This window comes from Scyliorhinus torazame, chromosome 13 (assembly GCF_047496885.1).
Source record: "Scyliorhinus torazame isolate Kashiwa2021f chromosome 13, sScyTor2.1, whole genome shotgun sequence".
In the NCBI taxonomy this organism is placed as follows: domain Eukaryota; kingdom Metazoa; phylum Chordata; class Chondrichthyes; order Carcharhiniformes; family Scyliorhinidae; genus Scyliorhinus; species Scyliorhinus torazame.
Genome location: NC_092719.1, coordinates 106430220 through 106450293, shown reverse-complemented (window position 1 = coordinate 106450293; position 20074 = coordinate 106430220). Strand labels below are relative to the sequence as shown.

At 48.6% G+C, this 20074-nt stretch overlaps 1 protein-coding gene across 2 annotated transcripts in view; it reads right to left on the bottom strand.

Annotated features, from left to right (window-relative positions):
- rnf123 (ring finger protein 123) overlaps positions 1–20074 on the bottom strand; it is a 718228-nt gene that overhangs the window by 440909 nt on the left and 257245 nt on the right. The gene's annotated exons all lie outside the window — the stretch shown is intronic.

Sequence of the window (20074 nt, the reverse complement as noted above, 5' to 3'; positions counted from 1 at the left end):
TTTCAGTGGTGGCCTGGTGGGGTGTGGGGGGTCCGACTCAGGGAGGGCCTCCGCTGTGGCCTGGCCCACGATCGGGGCCTACCAATCGGCAGGCTGGCCTCTAGGGCTGGGGGCCTCTTTAGCTCCACGCCGGCCCCTGTAGCCCTACCCCATGTTGCATTGGGGCCGGCGCAGAGAAGGAAGCCATCGCGCATTCGCGCCGGTCGCAGCGCGCATGCGCAGCCCCGCGGCGCCCATTTGACACTGGTATCGGCAGCTGGAGCGACGTGGGTCGCTCCAGTGCCATGCTGGCCTCCTGTAGGGCTCAGAATCACTGCTCCTGGGGCCCTGTTGACGCCCTCGTAAAACAGGATCAGAGAATCCCGACCTATATTTTCGCCTTTCAAATTAAACCCTTTGTCGTCCTCTGCTGAATTTTAAATTTCTCCCAGTCCTCAGGCTTGCTGCTTTTTCTGGCCAATTTCGATGCCTCCTCTTTGGCTTTAACGCTATCCCTGATTTCCCTGTTAGCCACAGTTGAGCCACCTTCCCCGACTTACTGTTGCGCCTGACAGGGATGTACAATTGTTGAAATTCATCCATGTGTTCTTTAAATGTCCATTGCTTATCCACCGTCATCCCCTTTGCCAGCTTATCCTAATCAATACACGTCTCGTACCATCAAGGTTAGTTTTCTTTAAGTTCAGGACCCTAGTCTCAGACTTAAACGTGTCACTGTCCAAATTCTACCATTATGGTCACTCTTCTCTCAAGGATCTCACAGCACAAAGTTGCTAATTAATCCTCTCTCATTGCACAATACCCAGTCTAGGATGGCCTGCTCCCTAGTTGGTTCCTCGGCTTATTGGTCGAGAAAACCATTCATTATATGTTCCAGGAAATCCTCCTCCATCGCATTGCTACCAGTTTTATTTGCCCAATCAATACGCAGATTGAAGTCACCCATAATAACTGCTGCACCCTTACTAAAGGCATCACTAATTTCCTGTTTGATGCCATCCACAACCTCACAACTACTGTTTGGTGATCTATACACAACTCCCACGAACGTTTTTTGCCCTTTGGTGTTCCAGGCTAATGTCCTTCCTTGCTATTGCGTTAATCTCCTCTTTAACCACCAACTCTACCCTACCTCCCTTTCCTTTCCTTCTATCTTTCCTTAATATTGATTACCCTGGGTTGAGATCGCATCCTTGATCTCCCTGGAGCCAAGTCCGTGATCCCAATTACATCATATCCGTTAATGATTGTCAGTGCAGTTAATTCATCAACGTTATTACAAATGCTCCTCGCATTGAGACACAGAGCCTTCAGGCTTATTTTTTTGACACTTATTGCCCTTTTAGAATTATGATGTAATGTGGCTCTTTTTGATTTTTGCCTTTGGTTTCTATGCCTTCCACTTTTGCCTTCACTGCCTTTTGTTTCTGTCACCTTAATACCCTCCGACTTCCTGCATCAGTTCTCACCCCCCTACTACATTAGTTTAAACCCTCCCCAACAGCTCTAGCAAACACTCCCCCTAAGACATTGATTCTGGTCCTGCCCAGGTGCAGACCGTCAGTTTGTACTGGTCCCACCTCCCCCAGAACTGGTTCCAATGTCCCAACAATTTGAATCCCTCCCTCTTGCACCATCCCTCAAGCCACATATTAATCTTAGCTATCGTGCCATTCCTACTCTGACTAGTACATGGCACTGGTAGCAATCCTGAAATTACTACCTTTGAGGTCCTACTTTCTAGTTTAACTCCTAACTTCAGCTTGTAGGACCTCATCCCATTTTTTTTACCTATATCATTGGTGCCTTTATGCAACACAACAGCTTGCTGTTCACCCTCCGTCTTCCAGAATGCCCTGCAGCCGCTCCGAGACATCCTTGACCCTTGCACCAGAGAGGCAACACACCATCCTGGAGTCTCGTTTGCATCCGCAGAACACCTGTCTATTCCCCTTACAATTGAATCCCCTATCATTAAAGTTCTGCCACTCTTTTTCCTGCCCTCCTGTGCAGCAGAGCCAGCCACGGTGCCATGAATCTGGCTGCTGCCACCTTCCACTCTTTGACACCTGTTCTTCGGCTACCCACAGTACAGTTGACTTCTCCCAGAATCTTCTTCTGCGGTCTCTACTGGATGAATTTCCTCCTGTTTGTCAATGGCGGGGTTCTTCAGCTACCCACAGTTCAGTCGAAGTGACTTGAGTTGACTTCTCCCAGAATCCTCTTCTGTCACCACTACTAGATGAATTTCCTCCTGTTTGTCCCTGGAGGGGATCTTCGGCTACCCACAGAACAGTTGAGGTGACTGAGTTGACTGCTCCCGGAACCTTTGTCTGCAGCCTCTACTGGATAAACTTCCTCCTGTTTGTCACTGGAGAGGTTCTTCGGCTATTCACAGTACAGTGGGCAGAGAATCCCACTGCCAGCGAACAGCCTCCCTCTGCCAAGAAACACAGAGAATTCCACCCAAAATTTCTTCTCATCTCCATCTTAAATGGGCGACCCTTTATTTTTTTTAAAAATATTTTATTTATGTATTTGAAAATTTTTATAACAGTAACATAAACAATGACATCAACATGGTAAAATAAACATTTCCTCCCCCAGCCCAATCTTCACACACCTCAACCATACAACAACAATCCCGCCCCCCAAACAAACAACAAAGAACAAAGAAATGTACAGCACAGGAACAGGCCCTTCGGCCCTCCAAGCCCGTGCCGCCCGACTAAACTACAATCTTCTACACTTCCTGGGTCCGTATCCTTCTATTCCCATACTATTCATATATTTGTCAAGATGCCCCTTAAATGTCCCTATCGTCCCTGCTTCCACTACCTCCTCCGGTAGCGAGTTCCAGGCACCCACTACCCTCTGCGTAAAAAACTTGCCTCGTACATCTACTCTAAACCTTGCCCCTCTCACCTTAAACCTATGCCCCCTAGTAATTGACCCCTCTACCCTGGGGAAAAGCCTCTGACTATCCACTCTGTCTATGCCCCTCATAATTTTGTATACCTCTATCAGGTCTCCCCTCAACCTCCTTCGTTCCAGTGAGAACAAACCGAGTTTATTCAATCGCTCCTCATAGCTAATGCCCTCCATACCAGGCAACATTCTGGTAAATCTCTTCTGCACCCTCTCTAAAGCCTCCACATCCTTCTGGTAGTGTGGCGACCAGAATTGAACACTATACTCCAAGTGTGGCCTAACTAAGGTTCTATACAGCTGCAACATGACTTGCCAATTCTTATACTCAATGCCCCGGCCAATGAAGGCAAGCATGCCGTATGCCTTCTTGACTACCTTCTCCACCTGTGTTGCCCCTTTCAATGACCTGTGGACCTGTACTCCTAGATCTCTTTGACTTTCAATACTCTTGAGGGTTCTACCATTCACTGTATATTCCCTACCTGCATTAGACCTTCCAAAATGCATTACCTCACATTTGTCCGGATTAAACTCCATCTGCCATCTCTCCGCCCAAGTCTCCAGACAATCTAAATCCTGCTGTATCCTCCGACAGTCCTCATCGCTATCCGCAATTCCACCAACCTTTGTGTCGTCTGCAAACTTACTAATCAGACCAGTTACATTTTCCTCCAAATCATTTATATATACTACAAAGAGCAAAGGTCCCAGCACTGATCCCTGTGGAACACCACTGGTCACAGTCCTCCAATTAGAAAAGCATCCCTCCATTGCTACTCTCTGCCTTCTATGGCCTAGCCAGTTCTGTATCCACCTTGCCAGCTCACCCCTGATCCCGTGTGACTTCACCTTTTGTTCTAGTCTACCATGAGGGACCTTGTCAAAGGCCTTACTGAAGTCCATATAGACAACATCTACTGCCCTACCTGCATCAATCATCTTAGTGACCTCCTCGAAAAACTCTATCAAGTTAGTGAGACACGACCTCCCCTTCACAAAACCGTGCTGCCTCTCACTAATACATCCATTTGCTTCCAAATGGGAGTAGATCCTGTCTCGAAGAATTCTCTCCAGTAATTTCCCTACCACTGAAGTAAGGCTCACCGGCCTGTAGTTCCCGGGATTATCCTTGCTACCCTTCTTAAACAGAGGAACAACATTGGCTATTCTCCGGGACATCCCCTGAAGACAGCGAGGATCCAAAGATTTCTGTCAAGGCCTCAGCAATTTCCTCTCCAGCCTCCTTCAGTATTCTGGGGTAGATCCCATCAGGCCCTGGGGACTTATCTACCTTAATATTTTTTAAGACACCCAACACCTCGTCTTTTTGGATCACAATGTGACCCAGGCTATCTACACCCCCTTCTCCAGACTCAACATCTACCAATTCCTTCTCTTTGGTGAATACTGATGCAAAGTATTCATTTAGTACCTCACCCATTTCCTCTGGCTCCACACATAGATTCTCTTGCCTGTCCTTCAGTGGGCCAACCCTTTCCCTGGCTACCCTCTTGCTTTTTATGTACGTGTAAAAAGCCTTGGGATTTTCCTTAACCCTATTTGCCAATGACTTTTCGTGACCCCTTCTAGCCCTCCTGACTCCTTGCTTAAGTTCCTTCCTACTTTCCTTATATTCCACGCAGGCTTCGTCTGTTCCCAGCCTTTTAGCCCTGACAAATGCCTCCTTTTTCTTTTTGACGAGGCCTACAATATCACTCGTCATCCAAGGTTCCCGAAAATTGCCGTATTTATCTTTCTTCCTCACAGGAACATGCCGGTCCTGTATTCCTTTCAACTGCCACTTGAAAGCCTCCCACATGTCAGATGTTGATTTGCCCTCAAACATCCGCCCCCAATCTATGTTCTTCAGTTCCCGCCTAATATTGTTATAATTAGCCTTCCCCCAATTTAGCACATTCATCCTCGGACCACTCTTATCCTTGTCCACCAGTACTTTAAAACTTACTGAATTGTGGTCACTGTTACCGAAATGCTCCCCTGCTGAAACATCTACCACCTGGCCGGGCTCATTCCCCAATACCAGGTCCAGTACCGCCCCTTCCCTAGTTGGACTGTCTACATATTGTTTTAAGAAGCCCTCCTGGATGCTCCTTACAAACTCCGCCCCGTCTAAGCCCCTGGCACTAAGTGAGTCCCAGTCAATATTGGGGAAGTTGAAGTCTCCCATCACCACAACCCTGTTGTTTTTACTCTTTTCCAAAATCTGTCTACCTATCTGCTCCTCTATCTCCCGCTGGCTGTTGGGAGGCCTGTAGTATACCCCCAACATTGTGACTGCACCCTTCTTATTCCTGATCTCTACCCATATAGCCTCACTGCCCTCTGAGGTGTCCTCTCGCAGTACAGCTGTGATATTCTCCCGAACAAGTAGCGCAACTCCGCCTCCCCTTTTACATCCCCCTCTATCCCGCCTGAAACATCTAAATCCTGGAACGTTTAGCTGCCAATCCTGCCCTTCCCTCAACCAGGTCTCTGTAATGGCAACAACATCATAGTTCCAAGTACTAATCCAAGCTCTAAGTTCATCTGCCTTACCCGTAATGCTCCTTGCATTAAAACATATGCACTTCAGGCCACCAGACCCGCTGTGTTCAGCAGCTTCTCCCCGTCTGCTCTGCCTCAGAGCCACACTGTCCCTATTCCCTAGTTCTCCCTCAATGCTCTCACCTTCTGACCTATTGCTCCCGTGCCCACCCCCCTGTCAGGGCGGAGCTACATACCAAACAGCCAATGGTAAACTCCTAGGTTTACCCAATGGTCTACAGCCTCTCGGGTACTGGAATACCTGATAATACCACAGTGCTTAACACACGGGTGGTGCCGAGTCCAGAGGTAGCGATCTTTGGAGTGTCAGATGACCCGGGAGTTCAGGAGGCGAAAGAGGCCGACGTCTTGGCCTTTGCCTCCCTTGAAGCCTGGAGACGGATTTTATTAATGTGGAGGGACTCGAAGCCCCCGAGTGTGGAGACTTGGGTTAACGACACGGCTGGGTTTCTCAGCCTCGGGAAAATAAGGTTTGCCTTAAGAGGGTCAATGTTGGGGTTCTCTCGGAGGTGGCGGCCGTTCGTCGACTTTCTCGGGGAAAATTAAAATGTCGGCAGCAGCACCAATCCGTAGCGGGGGTGGGGTGGGGGGGGGGGGGGGGGGGGCAGGGGGTGAGTGCTTCATTGGGATGGTGTGGGAAGACTGGGTCACGGGGGGTAATGTCTATTTAATTGTTATTGCATATTCTCTTTTTGCACTATGTTAATGTTCACTCGAGTTTGTTTTGTTATTATTGTTACTACTGTTTTATTATGAAAAATTCTGCGAAACCTTAATAAAAATACTTATTTAAAAAAAAAGAAGTTTCTCCCAGGCGGTGAACCCTTGTGCAAGCCTGAACCGCTCCCGTACCTCGAGGAGGTACTTCCATTCGACTCTGTCGAAGGCCTTTTCTGTGTCTAGGGAGGCGATCACATCCGGTGTTCTCTCCCTGAGTGGGATCATTATCACGTTCAGCAGCCGCCTGATGTTCGATGTCAGCAGCCTACCCTTGTCAAAGCCCATCTGGTCCTCTGCAACCACCTCTGGTACGCCGTTCTCCAGTCGCCTGGCTAGGACCTTGGCCAGTATTTCAGGGTTTACATTGAGCGGCGAGATGGATCCACATTCAGTCGGGTCTTTTGCCTTTCCTGGGTATCAGCGAGATTAAGATTGCGTCAGCGTCGGAGGCAGTGTGCCCCTTGCTAGTGAGTCTTAGAATTTACAGTGCAGAAGGAGGCCATTCGGCTCATCGAGTCTGCACCGGCTCTTTGAAAGAGCACCCTACCCAAGCCCACACCTCCACCCTATCCCCATAACCCAGTAACCCGACCCAACACTAAGGGCAATTTTGGACATTAAGGGCAATTTATCACGGCCAATCCACCTAACCTGCACATCTTTGGACTGTGGGAGGAAACCGGAGCACCCGGAGGAAACCCACGCACACACGGGGAGAACGTGCAGACTCCGCACAGACAGTGACCCAAGCCGGGAATCGAACCAGGGACCCTGGAGCTGTGAAGCAATTGTGCTAACCACCATGCTACCGTCTGCAACATCTCCCGCACACGTGGGGTCAATGCTGCTGCACATGTTGTATAGAAGTCCGGCGGGAATCCGTCTGGTCCGGGAACCTTCCCTGCCTGCATGGAGTTGATGCTCTCCATGGCTTCTCCCAGTCCTAGTGGTGCTACCAGCCCCCGTTTCCTATCCCCACGACCGGCATGTCCAGCCCATCAAGGAACTGCTTCATCCTTGAGTCGGACTCGGAGGTGTACCGGCCCTGATAGAAGGCCTCGAATGCTTCGTTGACCTTTTCCGGCTCAGTTACTGGTCCGCCGTTGTTATTATTGTCCCTAATCTGCGCTATTTCCCTCGTGGCTGCCTGCTTTCTCAGCTGGTGGGCCAGCAGGCGGGTGGCCTTGTCTCTGTGTTCACAGAAGGTCCCTGCCAGAGTTGGCTCACTGACTGTAGTGATGTGTGTAAATATGTATAGCCTCCGACCAGTAGGTGCAGGCAAGTAGTAACACGTGACATTGTAACCTGGGAGGAGTCTGCAGGAGAAACCATCATGGTCAGTCGGTATTAGTCTTCGGTATAAGCCCACACCTGACCTGAGTTCTATTGTCCCATTTGGATAGAGTACTCCTGTTCAGCCATGGTGATTCAATCAAGATCCATTGTCATCGGAAACACTCTTGTCTGACCAGCTATTAGCCCATTATGGCGTCTGATGGCCTCTTTGTTTGTTCTGCTACAAACGTTGATCACCTGTGTCTGGATGTTAGTTACATATTCAGAGCAAGGTTCTTTTTGTGCGAACGTGAGTGGGTAATCCCCCTTGGAATACTGCATCTGCTGACATTTTAATTTTCCCCGAGAAAGTCGACGAACGGCTGCCACCTCCGAGAGAATCCCAACATTGACCCTCTGAAGGCAAACTTTACTTCCTTGAGACTGAGAAACCCAGCCATGTCACTAACCCAGGTCTCTACACTCGGGGGCTTCGAGTCCCTCCACATTAACAAGATCTGTCTCCGGGCTACCAGGGAGGCAAAGGCCAAGACATCAGCCTCTTTCGCCCCCTGAACTCCCGGATCTTCCGGCATCCAAAGATCGCTACCTCCGGACTCGGCACCACCCGTGTTTTTAGTACCGTAGACATTGCCTTAGCAAAATTCTGCCAAAACCCTCTGAGCTTCGGGCATGCCCAAAACATGTGGACACCTCGCACACCTATCCTCAATCCCGAAGAACTTACTCATCCTAGGTGCTGTTATGTGTGCCCGGTGGACTACCTTAAATTGTATTAGGCTAAGCCTGGCGCATGATGAGGAGGTATTAACCCTGCTTAGGGCATCCACCCATAGTCCCGCCTCTATCTCGCCTCCTAGCTCGTCCTCCCACTTGCCCTTAAGCTCCTCCACCGGAGTTTCCTCCGCCTCCGAAAGCTCCTGGTAAATATCCGATACCTTCCCCTCTCCCACCCAGGTACTGGAAACTACTCTATCCTGTATCCCCCGTGGCGGCGGCAGCGGAAAGGCCGGCACCTGTTTTCTCAGGAAGTCTCACACCTGCAAATACCTAAAACCATTCCCTGCTGGCAATTTAAATTTATCCTCCAAAGCTTTCAAGCCTGGAAAGCTTCCGTCAATAAATAGATCCCCCATCCTTCTAATTCCTGCCCTCTGCCAACTCCGGAACCCGCCATCTAGCCTACCCAGTGCAAACCTGTGGTTGTTATAAATCGGGGTTCAAATCGATGCTCCCTCCATTCTCTTATATCTCCTCCACTGCTCCCAGATCCTCAGAGCCACCACTACCACCGGACTTGTGGAGTATCGGGCCGGCGAGAACGGCAGAAGTGCCGTTACCAATGCTCCCAAACTGGTGTCTTTACATGACGCCGTCTCCATCCGCTCACATGCTGACCCCTCCCCCACTACCCACTTCCTAATCATGGCTATATTAGCCACCCAGTAGTAATTGCAGAAGTTCGGCAGGGCCAACCCACCCTCCCCCCGACTGTGCTCCAGCAACACTTTCTTCACTCGCGGGGTTTCACTCACCCACACAAAGCCCAAAATAATCTTATTCAGCCGCTTGAAAAAGGCCTTAGGGCTGAAGATGGGGAGGCACTGAAAGACATACAGAAATCTGGGGGGGACCGTCATTTTCATGGCCTGTACCCTCCCCACCAGTGATAGCGGAGCATGTCCCATCTCTTAAAGTCCCCTTCCATTTGTTCTACCAACCGGGATAGGTTTAAGTTGTGCAGTGCATCGCATTCCCGGGCCATCTGGATTCTCAGATATTGAAAGCTCTTCCCTACCATTCTAAGCGGCAGCTATCCCAGTCTCTTCTCCTGTCCTCTTGCCTGGATCGCGAACATCTCGCTTTTCCCCATGTTCAATTTATACCCCGAAAAATTGCCAAATTCCCCCAAGATTCGCATTACTTCCCCCATCCCCTCCAACAGGTCCAAAATGTACAAGAGCAGGTCATCCGCGTAGAGCGAGACCCGGTGCTCCAACCCCCCCCCCCCCCCGCACCAAACCAGCCCTTTCCAGTTCCTAGAGGCTCTTAACGCCATGGCCAATGGCTCGATGGCCAGAGCAAACAGTAACGGGGAGAGGGGGCACCCTTGCCTCGTCCCTCGGTGTAGTTTAAAATGCCCCGACCTCAGCCGGTTCGTACGCCCACTCGCTACTGGTGCCTAATAGAGCAACCACACCCAGTCAATAAAGCCCTCACCAAACCCAAACCTTCCCAGCGCCTCCCACAGGTAATTCCACTTCACCTGGTCAAAAGCCCTCGCCGCATTCATCGCTACCACCACCTCCAACTCCTCTCTTTCTGAGGGCATCATAATAACATTTAGAAGCCTTCGAACATTGACCTTGAGTTGCCTGCCCTTAACAAATCCCGTCTGGTCTTCCCCTATCACCGCCGGGACACAGTCCTCTATCCTTGTCGCCAGTATCTTAGCCCGCAGTTTGGCATCCATATTCAGTAGAGAAATCGGCCTGTATGACCCGCATTGCTCCGTTCCTTCTCCCGTTTCAGGATCAATGAAATTGAGGCCTGCGACATTGTTGGGAGGAGGACTCCCTTCTCTCTTGCTTCGTTAAATGTCCTCACCAGCAGTGGGCTCAATATCTCTGAAAACATCTTATAGAATTCAACCGGGTAGCCATCACCGTCCAACTGCATGCCCTCCAGTCCCTTGATTATTTCCTCAATCTCAATTGGGGCTCCCAGCCCCTCCACCAGGTCCTTCTCCACCCTCGAGAACCTCAACTGATCCAGAAACTGCCTCATCCCCGCCACCCTAGCCGGGGGCTGCGACTCATATAATTTACTGTAAAAGTCCTTAAACACCTCGTTCACCCCCGCTGGGTCCAGGACAGTATTACCGTCTCTACTCTTTACTTTACCTATCTCCCGAGCTGCCTCTCTTTTCCTGAGCTGGTGCGCCAACACTCTGCTTGCCTTTTCCCCATACTCATAGATCGCCCCCCCCCTTGCCTTCCTCAACTGTTCCACTGCTTTCGCTGTGGTCAACAGCCCAAACTCCACCTGGAGTATCTCCTCAACTAACCTGTCCCTCTCAGCCCGTTCCGCCTTTTCACTGTGGGCCCGTATCAAGATTAATTCCCCTCTGACGACTGCCTTCAAATCTTCTCAGACCGTCGCTGCAGAGACCTCCATATCATTTGTTTCCATGTAGTTCTGGATGGACCTCTTAACCCGCCCACAGATCGCTTTGTCTGCGAGCAACCCCACATACAGTCTCCACAGCTGGCGCTGCCCTCTCTCCACACTAACCCGTAGATCCACCCAATGCGGGGCATGGTCGGACACTGCAATTGCCGAGTACTCAGTATCCACCACCTTCGGTATTAGCGCCCTGCTCAGAACAAAAAAGTCGATGCAAGAGTATACCTTGTGGACATGTGAAAAAAAGGAAAACTCCTTCGTCCTCGGCCCTGCAAACCGCCATGGGCCTACTCCCCCCATCTGTTCCATAAAACCCTTCAATTCCTTTGCCGCAGCCGGCCTCCTCCCTGTCGTGGATTTTGACCGGTCCACCTCCGGATCAATGACTGTATTGAAGTCCCCTCCCATGATCAGGTTATGTGACTCTAAGTCTGGGATCTTACCTAACACCCACTTCATGAATTCCACGTCGTCCCAATTCGGAGCATATATGTTCACAAGTACCACTCGCACCCCCTCCAGCTTCCCACCCACCATTATGTACCTACCCCCCTTGTCTGACACGATTCTCCCTGCCTCGAGTGCCACTAGTTTGCTGATCAAGATCGCTAGCCCCGTGGTCTTTGAGTCCAATCCTGAGTGGAACACTTGGCTGACCCAACCCTTCCTCAATCTCGTCTGGTCTGCAACCTTTAGGTGTGTCTCTTGTCGCTTTGCCACGTCCGCCTTCAGTTCCCTCAAATGCGCGAACACGCGAGCCCTCTTGACCGGCCCATTCAGTCCTTTCACGTTCCATGCGATCAGCCTGGACGGGGGGGCTTCCAACACCCACCACCCCCCCCCTCACTCTCGACTAGCCATCACCCTTTTTAGGCCAGCCTCAAGCTCACGGCGTTCCCAACCTCCCATTTGTCCCCTGGTACCAGTTCCTCCCCTGTCAGCAAAGCAGCTCTCCCCCACTCTCCCTCCCCTCCTAGCAACACTGTAAACCCAATCCCCCAAGTCAAGCTCCAGCTTAAACCTGCTCACCCCCCACTGCGCATCCGAGAGTCAGCTGACCCACGCTGACTCGGTAGCTTCTGGCATCAAGCAGTCCGTCTCCCTATTGTTTTCTCCTCTCTCCCCCCCGACATGAATAAACATTTTAAAAGCATCACACTCCCCAGTAAACAAACATCAGAAAAAACAGTGAAGAAACAGTCAATTTTGAAAAATAGTCACCCCAAAAAGCAGAACCAAATTCAAAGCCCATCCCCCCCTCTAACAAGATCCCTGCAAGACAAAGCAATCTTTGGCCATCCACACAGCCCATTATTTCACATAGAGCTACTTAAATTTATACAATCCAGCACTACAAATCGCCACCACAGTACTTCTCCAAGTGTTTTTTAATTCGCCTCCAGCTTCATTTCTTTAATAAAGGTCCATACTTCGTCTGGCGTTTCAAAGTAGAAGTCCCATCCCTCGTGTGTGACCCACAGACGGGCCGGGTACAGCATCCCGAATTTAACCCCCTTCTTAAAGAGGGTTGTTTTCACCCGATTGAACCCAGCTGGCCTCTTGGCCAAATCTGCTCCCAGTTCTCCCACTTGCTGCTCCGTTGTTTCTTGGACCACCTCAAAGCATGTTCCTTGTCCATGAAACGGTGAAAACGTACCACCATAGCCCTTGGCGGCTCGTTCGCTCGGGGCTTCCTCGCGAGGGCTCTGTGCGCTCTGTCCAATTCCAGGGGCCGAGGGAATGCCCCAGCCCCTATCAATTTCTCCAACATGTCCGTCACATAGGCCCTCGCATCCGATCCCTCACTGCCTTCAGGGAGGCCGAGAATTCTGAGATTCTGCCTCCTGCACCCATTCATCAAGTCCTCCAGCTTCTCCTGCATTCTTTTCTGGCCGTCGGTCATCATCCCCACCTTGTTTTCCAGCACGGTTATATACTCCTCGTGTTCAGACAACTTTTGTTCGACCTCCCGTGGGTTTCCTGATTCTGAACCACTTGATCAATCGAAGCCTTAATCGGGTCCAGCGTGTCCTTCTACAGCTTGGCGAAGCAATCCTCGAAAAACTTCACCAGCTGCTCCGTCAACCACTGTGTCGTCTCCCCACGGCCCTGCTGCCCCGCTATGCTGTCCCGTGTTACCAGCGCTACTTGCGTCTTCCTTATAGGACTTCTCACACGGCCACTTCAGGTCCAATTCTCCATACACCGGAGGGGGATTTCTCCTTACTGTCTCACTCTTCACCGATTTATTCCATGAAATCCGAAAAAAACGTGGGGAAAAGGTCCAAAAGCCGGTTACAGGCGGGAGCTATCAAATGTGCGACCTACTCCTCCATGGCCGCCACCGAAAGTCCAGACCCTTTATTTTTAAAACAGTCTCCCTTAGTTCTAGTTTCTCCCACAAGGGGAAGCATCCTCTCAGCTTCCACCCTGTCAAGTCCCCTCAGGATCTTACATGCTTCAATATCACCTCCCATTCTTCTAAATGCCAATGGGCATTGGCCCAACCTGCCCAGTCTTTTCTTGCAACACCCTCCCATCCCAGGTATAAGTGCAGTGAACCTTCTCTGAACTGCTTCTATTGCATTTATATCATTTAAGGAGATCAAAACTGTACACAATATTCCAGATATGGTCTCACCAAGGTCCTGACCAACTGTGGACAACTTCCCTACTTTTATATCCCATTCCTCCTGCAATAAATGACACCATTCCATTTTCCTCCTTAATCACGTGCTGTCCCTACACAGTTATCTTTCCTGATTCATGTCCCAGGACACCCAGATACCTCTGTACCTCAGAGTTCTGCAATCTATTTTTATTTGAATAATCTGCTGCTGTTTTTTATTCTTCCTGCCAAAGTGGGCATTCTCCCACATTATATTCCATCTGCCAGATTTCGCCTCTGGATTACTAGCCCAGTAACATGGCCATTATGTTACTGTCCCTATACTTTCTGTATGAACCACGTTTCTAGGTTATTCTTCCTAATTCTCCACTTTGTTTCCTCTCGTAGACAGCACCACTTGGGAGGTTTTGTTGGATTCAGGACATCGTAGAAATGAAAGTCACTGACGAGTCATGATTTTATAATTTGTAAAGTATTGGATTGTGTTTCTGTTTACTTGGGGGCCTTAGTGAAAAAAGTAGCGCCGTAACCAACAGTAACTTTCCATATATTACGCCATTAGTACAGAATTAAACAGCAGTGCTCCCTTACACATGTTCTTGCTCTTTTCCTCCACCAACAGCGCTTGCATTCTCTCTCAAGTGCTCATGCTCTTAACACCCATTCACCACCACCACCCCCACCCTCAACTGTGTGTGCTCATGATTTCAAAATCATGAGGGGGCTGGACAGAGTAGATCGGGAGAAACTGTTCCAGCTCGTAAAAGAATGAGAGGACACAGGTTTGAAGTGATTGACAAAAGGCGCAAATGTGATATAAGAAAAATCTTTTTCATACCAGTAGTTCAGGTCTGGTATGCACTGTCTGGAGACAAGTTCCACTGAGACATTCAAGAGGGCATTAGATGATCATTTTAATATAAACAATGTGCAGGGAAAAACAGGGAAATGGTACTAAATCATAATGCTTGTTTGGAGAACCAGTGCAGACATGATGAGCCGAATGGCTTCCTTCTGCAGCGTAACGATTCTGTGATACTTTCCTTCTCAAACAAAGTCACCTACCCAATGGGTATTATGAATGGGTAACCTTTATAACACACTGAATCAGCAACTACTGACATATTCTGTCCAATTTCGGGCACCACACTTCAGGAAGGATGTGAAGGCATTACAGAGAGTGTCGGAAAGAATGGTTTTAGCAATGGGGAACTTCAGTTAAGTGAATAAATTGGAGAAGCTGGGACTATTCTCCTTCTGGGAAAGTTGAGAGGAGATTTGGTAGAGGTGTTGAAAATCAAGAGGGAATTGGAGAGTAGGCAGGAGACAAACTATTCCCACTGGTGGAAAGGTGGAGAATCAGACTTCAGCATTTAAGGTGACAGGGGGAAAAAACAGCGACATGAGGAATAGCTTCTTTACGCAGCGAGTGATTATGATCCACTGAGAGTCTGGTGAAGGTTGGTTTAGTTGTGCTTTCAAGAAGGGACTGGATATTTACCTGAAGTGATACGATTTGCAGGACCAAGCGGATAAGGTAGGGAGTGTCGGACTAGCAGAGTTTGTTTTGCAGACAGGTAGCAGAGACACAATGGGCTGAGTGGCCACCTTCTGAGAGAGCGAGAGACCAAGAGAGAGACCGAGAGACCGCCAGGTGGAGGGTATTGGGCTGTGTTGGGACAAGCCAAGGGAATCGAATAACAGAAAATAAAAGGAGGGAGTCAAGATGGAGGGAAATGCCATAGTCAGAAGTTGTTGAACTCAATGTTGAGCCCAGAAAGCTGTAACTTGCCTAATTTAAAGATTTTTAAAAATATAAATTCAGAATACCCAATTATTTTTTCACCAATCAAGGGGCATTTTAGCGTGGTCAATCCACCTAGTTTGCACATCTTTGGGTTGAGAACCACGTAAACACAGGGAGAATGTGCAAACTCCACATGGACAGTGGCCCGGGACCGGGATCGAACCCCAGTCCTTAGTGCCATGAGGCAGCAGTGCTAACGACTGCCACACTGTGCCGCCACCTAATCGGAAGAGGAAGTGTTGTTCTTCCAGTTGGGTATCACTGGAGCACTACAGCAGGTCTGATAGCAAGATAGCACGGTAGCATTGTGGATAGCACAATTGCTTCACAGCTCCAGGGTCCCAGGTTCGATTCCGGCTTGGGTCACTGTCTGTGCGGAGTCTGCACATCCTCCCCGTGTGTGCGTGGGTTTCCTCCGGGTGCTCCGGTTTCCTCCCACAGTCCAAAGATGTGCAGGTTAGGTGGATTGGCCATGATAAATTGCCCTTAGTGTCCAAAATTGCCCTTAGTGTTGGGTGGGGTTACTGGTTTATGGGGATAGGGTGGAGGCGTTGACCTTGGGTAGGGTGCTCTTTCCAAGAGCCGGTGCAGACTCGATAAGCCGAATGGACTCCTTCTCCACTGTAAATTCTATGATAACTATGAAGATGCTGAGTTGAAATGGCAAGCAACAGGAAAGCTGGGATTACAGAATTCCTACAGTGCAGAAGGCCATTCGGCCCATCGAATCTGCACCGACCCTCTGAAAGAGCACTCCACCCAAAACCACTTCCCCACCCTATCCCAATAACCCCTTAACCTAACCTACACATCCCTGGACACCAAGAAGCAATTCAGCATGGCCAATCCACCTAACCTGCACATCTTTGGACAGCGGGAGGAAACTGGAGCACCCAGAGGAAACCCACGCAGATATGGGGAGAACGCGCAAACTCCACATAGACAGCCACCCAAGGCTGGAATTGAACCTGAGTCACTGGAGCTGTGAGGCAACAGTGCTAACCACTGTGCCACCCATATTTGGGATGGAGCGAAGGTGCTCCGCAAAGCAGTCACCCAGTCTGCGTTTAGTCTTTTCATTGTAGAGGAGACCCATTGGGAGCAGCAAATACTGAAGGCCAATGTGAAGGAAGTGAAAGTAAAATGCTGCTTATCCTGAAAGGAGTGTTTTAGCCCTCGGACAGTGAGGAGTTGTTCTGCCTATCCTATCATAATGTCACGTTCTTACCTTCTGCGATTGCAAGGGAAAATGCCATGGGAAGGAGATGGGGGGTTGGGCGTGCTGGAGGAGTGGACCATGGTGTCACGGAGTGAGCAATGCCAGTGGAATGCTGATGTGGGGGTGAGGGGAAGATGTGTTTGGCAGTGACATCATGCTGCAGTTGGCAGAAATGGCAGAGGGTGATCCTTTGAAGCTGGTGGGGTGTAAAGTGAAAACAAGAGGTGCTCTGTCATGGTTCTGGAAGGGAGGGTAAGGTTTCAGGGCAGAGGTGTGGGATATGGGTCTGCTCCAGCAACGTCCAACCCAAACGGCAAGAACTATTCTGATTAGGCACATTACAGCCTTCTGGACATGCGATCGAGTTCAACAACTTTAGACTGTGGCATTTGCCCTCCATCTGGACTCTCCTCTTTTGCTTTCTATTCTTCAGTTCTCCGGTTTGTCCCAAACCATCCCTTCCCCACATGGCCAATGTCCCTTGTTCAGTTTTGCTCCAACTCAGCACTAACCTCTGTTCTCCTATTAACACATTCTGCTTTCGTACCTTTGCCACCATTAACATTCTTCAGTCCCTAATGGCACCTTTATCCCTCCTTAACACCGACCTATCATTAACTTTCCATTCTGCCTCACACTTTCTAAGTATATAATTCATCATTTTTCTATCTCTCTTCAGCTCTGTAGAAAGATCATATGGACTTGAAATGTTAACTACGTTTCTCTCTCCACAGATGCTGCCAGATTTGCTGAGTTTATCCAGCATGTTCTGTTTTTATTTCAGATTTCCAGCATCGTATATTACTCGGCCTGGCCTACATGTGACTCCATACCCACAGCAATGTGGTTGACTCTTAAATGCCCTCTGAAATGACCTAACTAGCTACTCTGTTCAAGGGCAATTAGGGATGGACGCCAAACACTGGTCCGCCAAAGGCACCCACAACCCATGAAATAATAAATACTAAAACATAAATCCTAGATTCCCAAGCTAGGCAAAATATCCTCCCAGCACTTTTTAAATCAAGTTCATGTTTCAATTAAATCAACTCGCATTCTTCTGAAATTTGGGGAACATCCCAGCGTACTTAAGGAAGTGGCCCCAGAAATAGTGGGTGCATTGGTGGTCATCTTCCAAGATTCCATATACTCTGGAAAAGTATCTAGGTAATTTAGATATTCTGAATTCTCCCTCCGTGTACCGTAACTTCATTGCAGTGTTAATGTAAGCCTACTTGTGACAATAAAGATTATTTTGTAAAAAGCATAGCTAATGTAACCCCACTATTGAAAAAGGGGGGTAGCGAGAAAACGGAATCATCGACCAGTTAGCCTGATGTCGGTAGTAGGGAAAATACTACAGTCAATTTTAAAAGGTTTAATAGCAGAGCACTTGGAAAACAGTGGTTACTGAGTTGGATGGTCAGCCATGATCATAATGAATCACGGAGCAGGATCAAAGGGCCGAATGGCCTACTCTATGTTTCTATGTCTATAAGACCTACTCTACTTAATTTCTCCTCATTGGACAATATTATTTATTACACATATATATATAATTACATATATACATACATATATATGGCTGATCTCATCTCTGTCTCAACTCCACTTTCCTGCCCGTTCTCTATAACCCTTCAACCCATTACTAATTAAAAATGTGTCTATCTCCTCTTTAAATTTACTCGATGTCCCGACATCCACTGCACTCTGGGGTAGGGAATTCCACAGATTCACAGCCTTCTGAGAGAAATAATTTCTCCTCATCTCTGTTTTAAGTCTGCTACCCTTTCCTAAAACTATTACCTCCCATTCCAGATTGCCCACAAGTGGAACATCTGTTCTACATCTACTTTGTCAATACCTTTTATCATTTCATATACCTCAATTAGTTCTCTTCTCATTCTTCTAAACTCGAGAGAGAATAGGTCTAAACTGCTCAATCTCTCTTCATAAAACAATCCCCTCATCTCTGGAATCAATCTCGTGAACTTCCTCCAAAGTAAGTATATTATTTCTTATGGGGGGGTGACCAAAACCGTCACAATACTTCAGATGTGGTCTCACCAAGGCCCTATAAAATTTCAGCAAGACTTCTTTACTCTTCAAATCCAATCCCTTTGTTATAAAGGTTAACATACCATTTGCTGGTTCCAACATGAACCACAACATCTTGTCTGTTCCTGACCCCCTGCCCTTTAACCCGGCACCAGTAGGCAACACACCTTGCAGGACTCTTTTTTTTTAATATAATGTATTCCAAACGCAATCAGATACAAACAAAAAATAGCACCTCAAAATACAAGTTGTTATATACAGTTTGTAAATCTTTGCCCTTTTTTACCCCCAGCCCCACCCCGGGCGACAAACAAGTCCTCAAACATGATCAGAAATGGCCTCCACTGCGCGCAAGATGCTCTTCCGTCCCCCTAAGGGCAAACCTGATTTTTTTTTGTCCCCAACTCAAAATTTCGGACAAATCCTCCAACCACGCCGCAATCCCTGGCGGTGCTGCCGACCTCCAGCTCAATAAAATCCGTTGCCGGGCAATCAGAGGCAAAGACCACGACATCAGCCCCACTTCCCCTTCATCAGCTCCAGCAAGCCCCACACCCCAAAAGCCACCACCAAAGGGGATGGCACCATCTTGACCCCCACTATCTCCGACAGAGTCTCGAACACTTCCTCCCAAAAATCCTCCAGCGTTGCACACCCCCAAAACATATGAGCGTGATTCACCGGCCCACTCCCACATGCATCCTCCACTCCCGGAAAAACCCATTCATCCGACTTTGTGTCATATGAACCCTGTGTACCACCTTGAATTGGATACCTTGCAAGACTCATGGTGGTTGTTTCAAAAAAGGCTGTTTACCCCACTTACTATTGAATTCCTTACACAACAACATTTCTACTCTTTCCTGTGATCCCCCGTGTAATCATTTCTCACATGTCGCCATGGATGTATTCTGGACCCTCACTTGACATCACTCTCACTCGAATGAAAACCAGCGGGGAAGAGAGCAACACCTCAGGGAATAATTTTGTTCATCTAATAGTCTGGGGGGGGAGGGGATGTTACATAACTTCCCAGCGACCTCCCTTTTGTCACTTATTAGGATTCCGGTTCCCCACAAAACTGTCAATAGTAAATTATATTCAAAATTCAATCCTTGTGATAAGATAGATCTTCATACTTAGTCTATCTGATGTATAGGTGCGAAAAGGGAAATCAAACATATCCCCAGCTTCTGAAGTGTCATCACTGACTGAAATCTTGTTTTTTAAGTTCAACTTTGAAAGGTTCCTGCAGCACTTGCATCTCCATTCTCTCAGAATACTGCCGTCGTGAAACAATGTCTCCCCTTGTCAGAGAATAATTGTCAACTGAACTCCCATCTTGACATCCCCACCCTGAATTCACTCTGATACTTGTCCAAGTCCAATGATACACTTTCACATCCTCCTGCTCTGTCTGTGGAGAATTAACTCAAGGCTACAAACTGAGTTTAACATTGGGGTGATAAACAGCAAATAGTATTGTCTACTAACCCCCCTTGGCCTCACAGATGGGTTTTGTGGGGAACTGGAGTGATGGGTGGAATCACAAGCCAGGAAAGGCTCGGTGTTTTCAGAAGAGGGGAGATAATGTGGTGGGGCGTGGGGGCACAGAGAAACAAAGCTTCCCATGCACTCAACATTTCAAACTGATCTCCCTGCA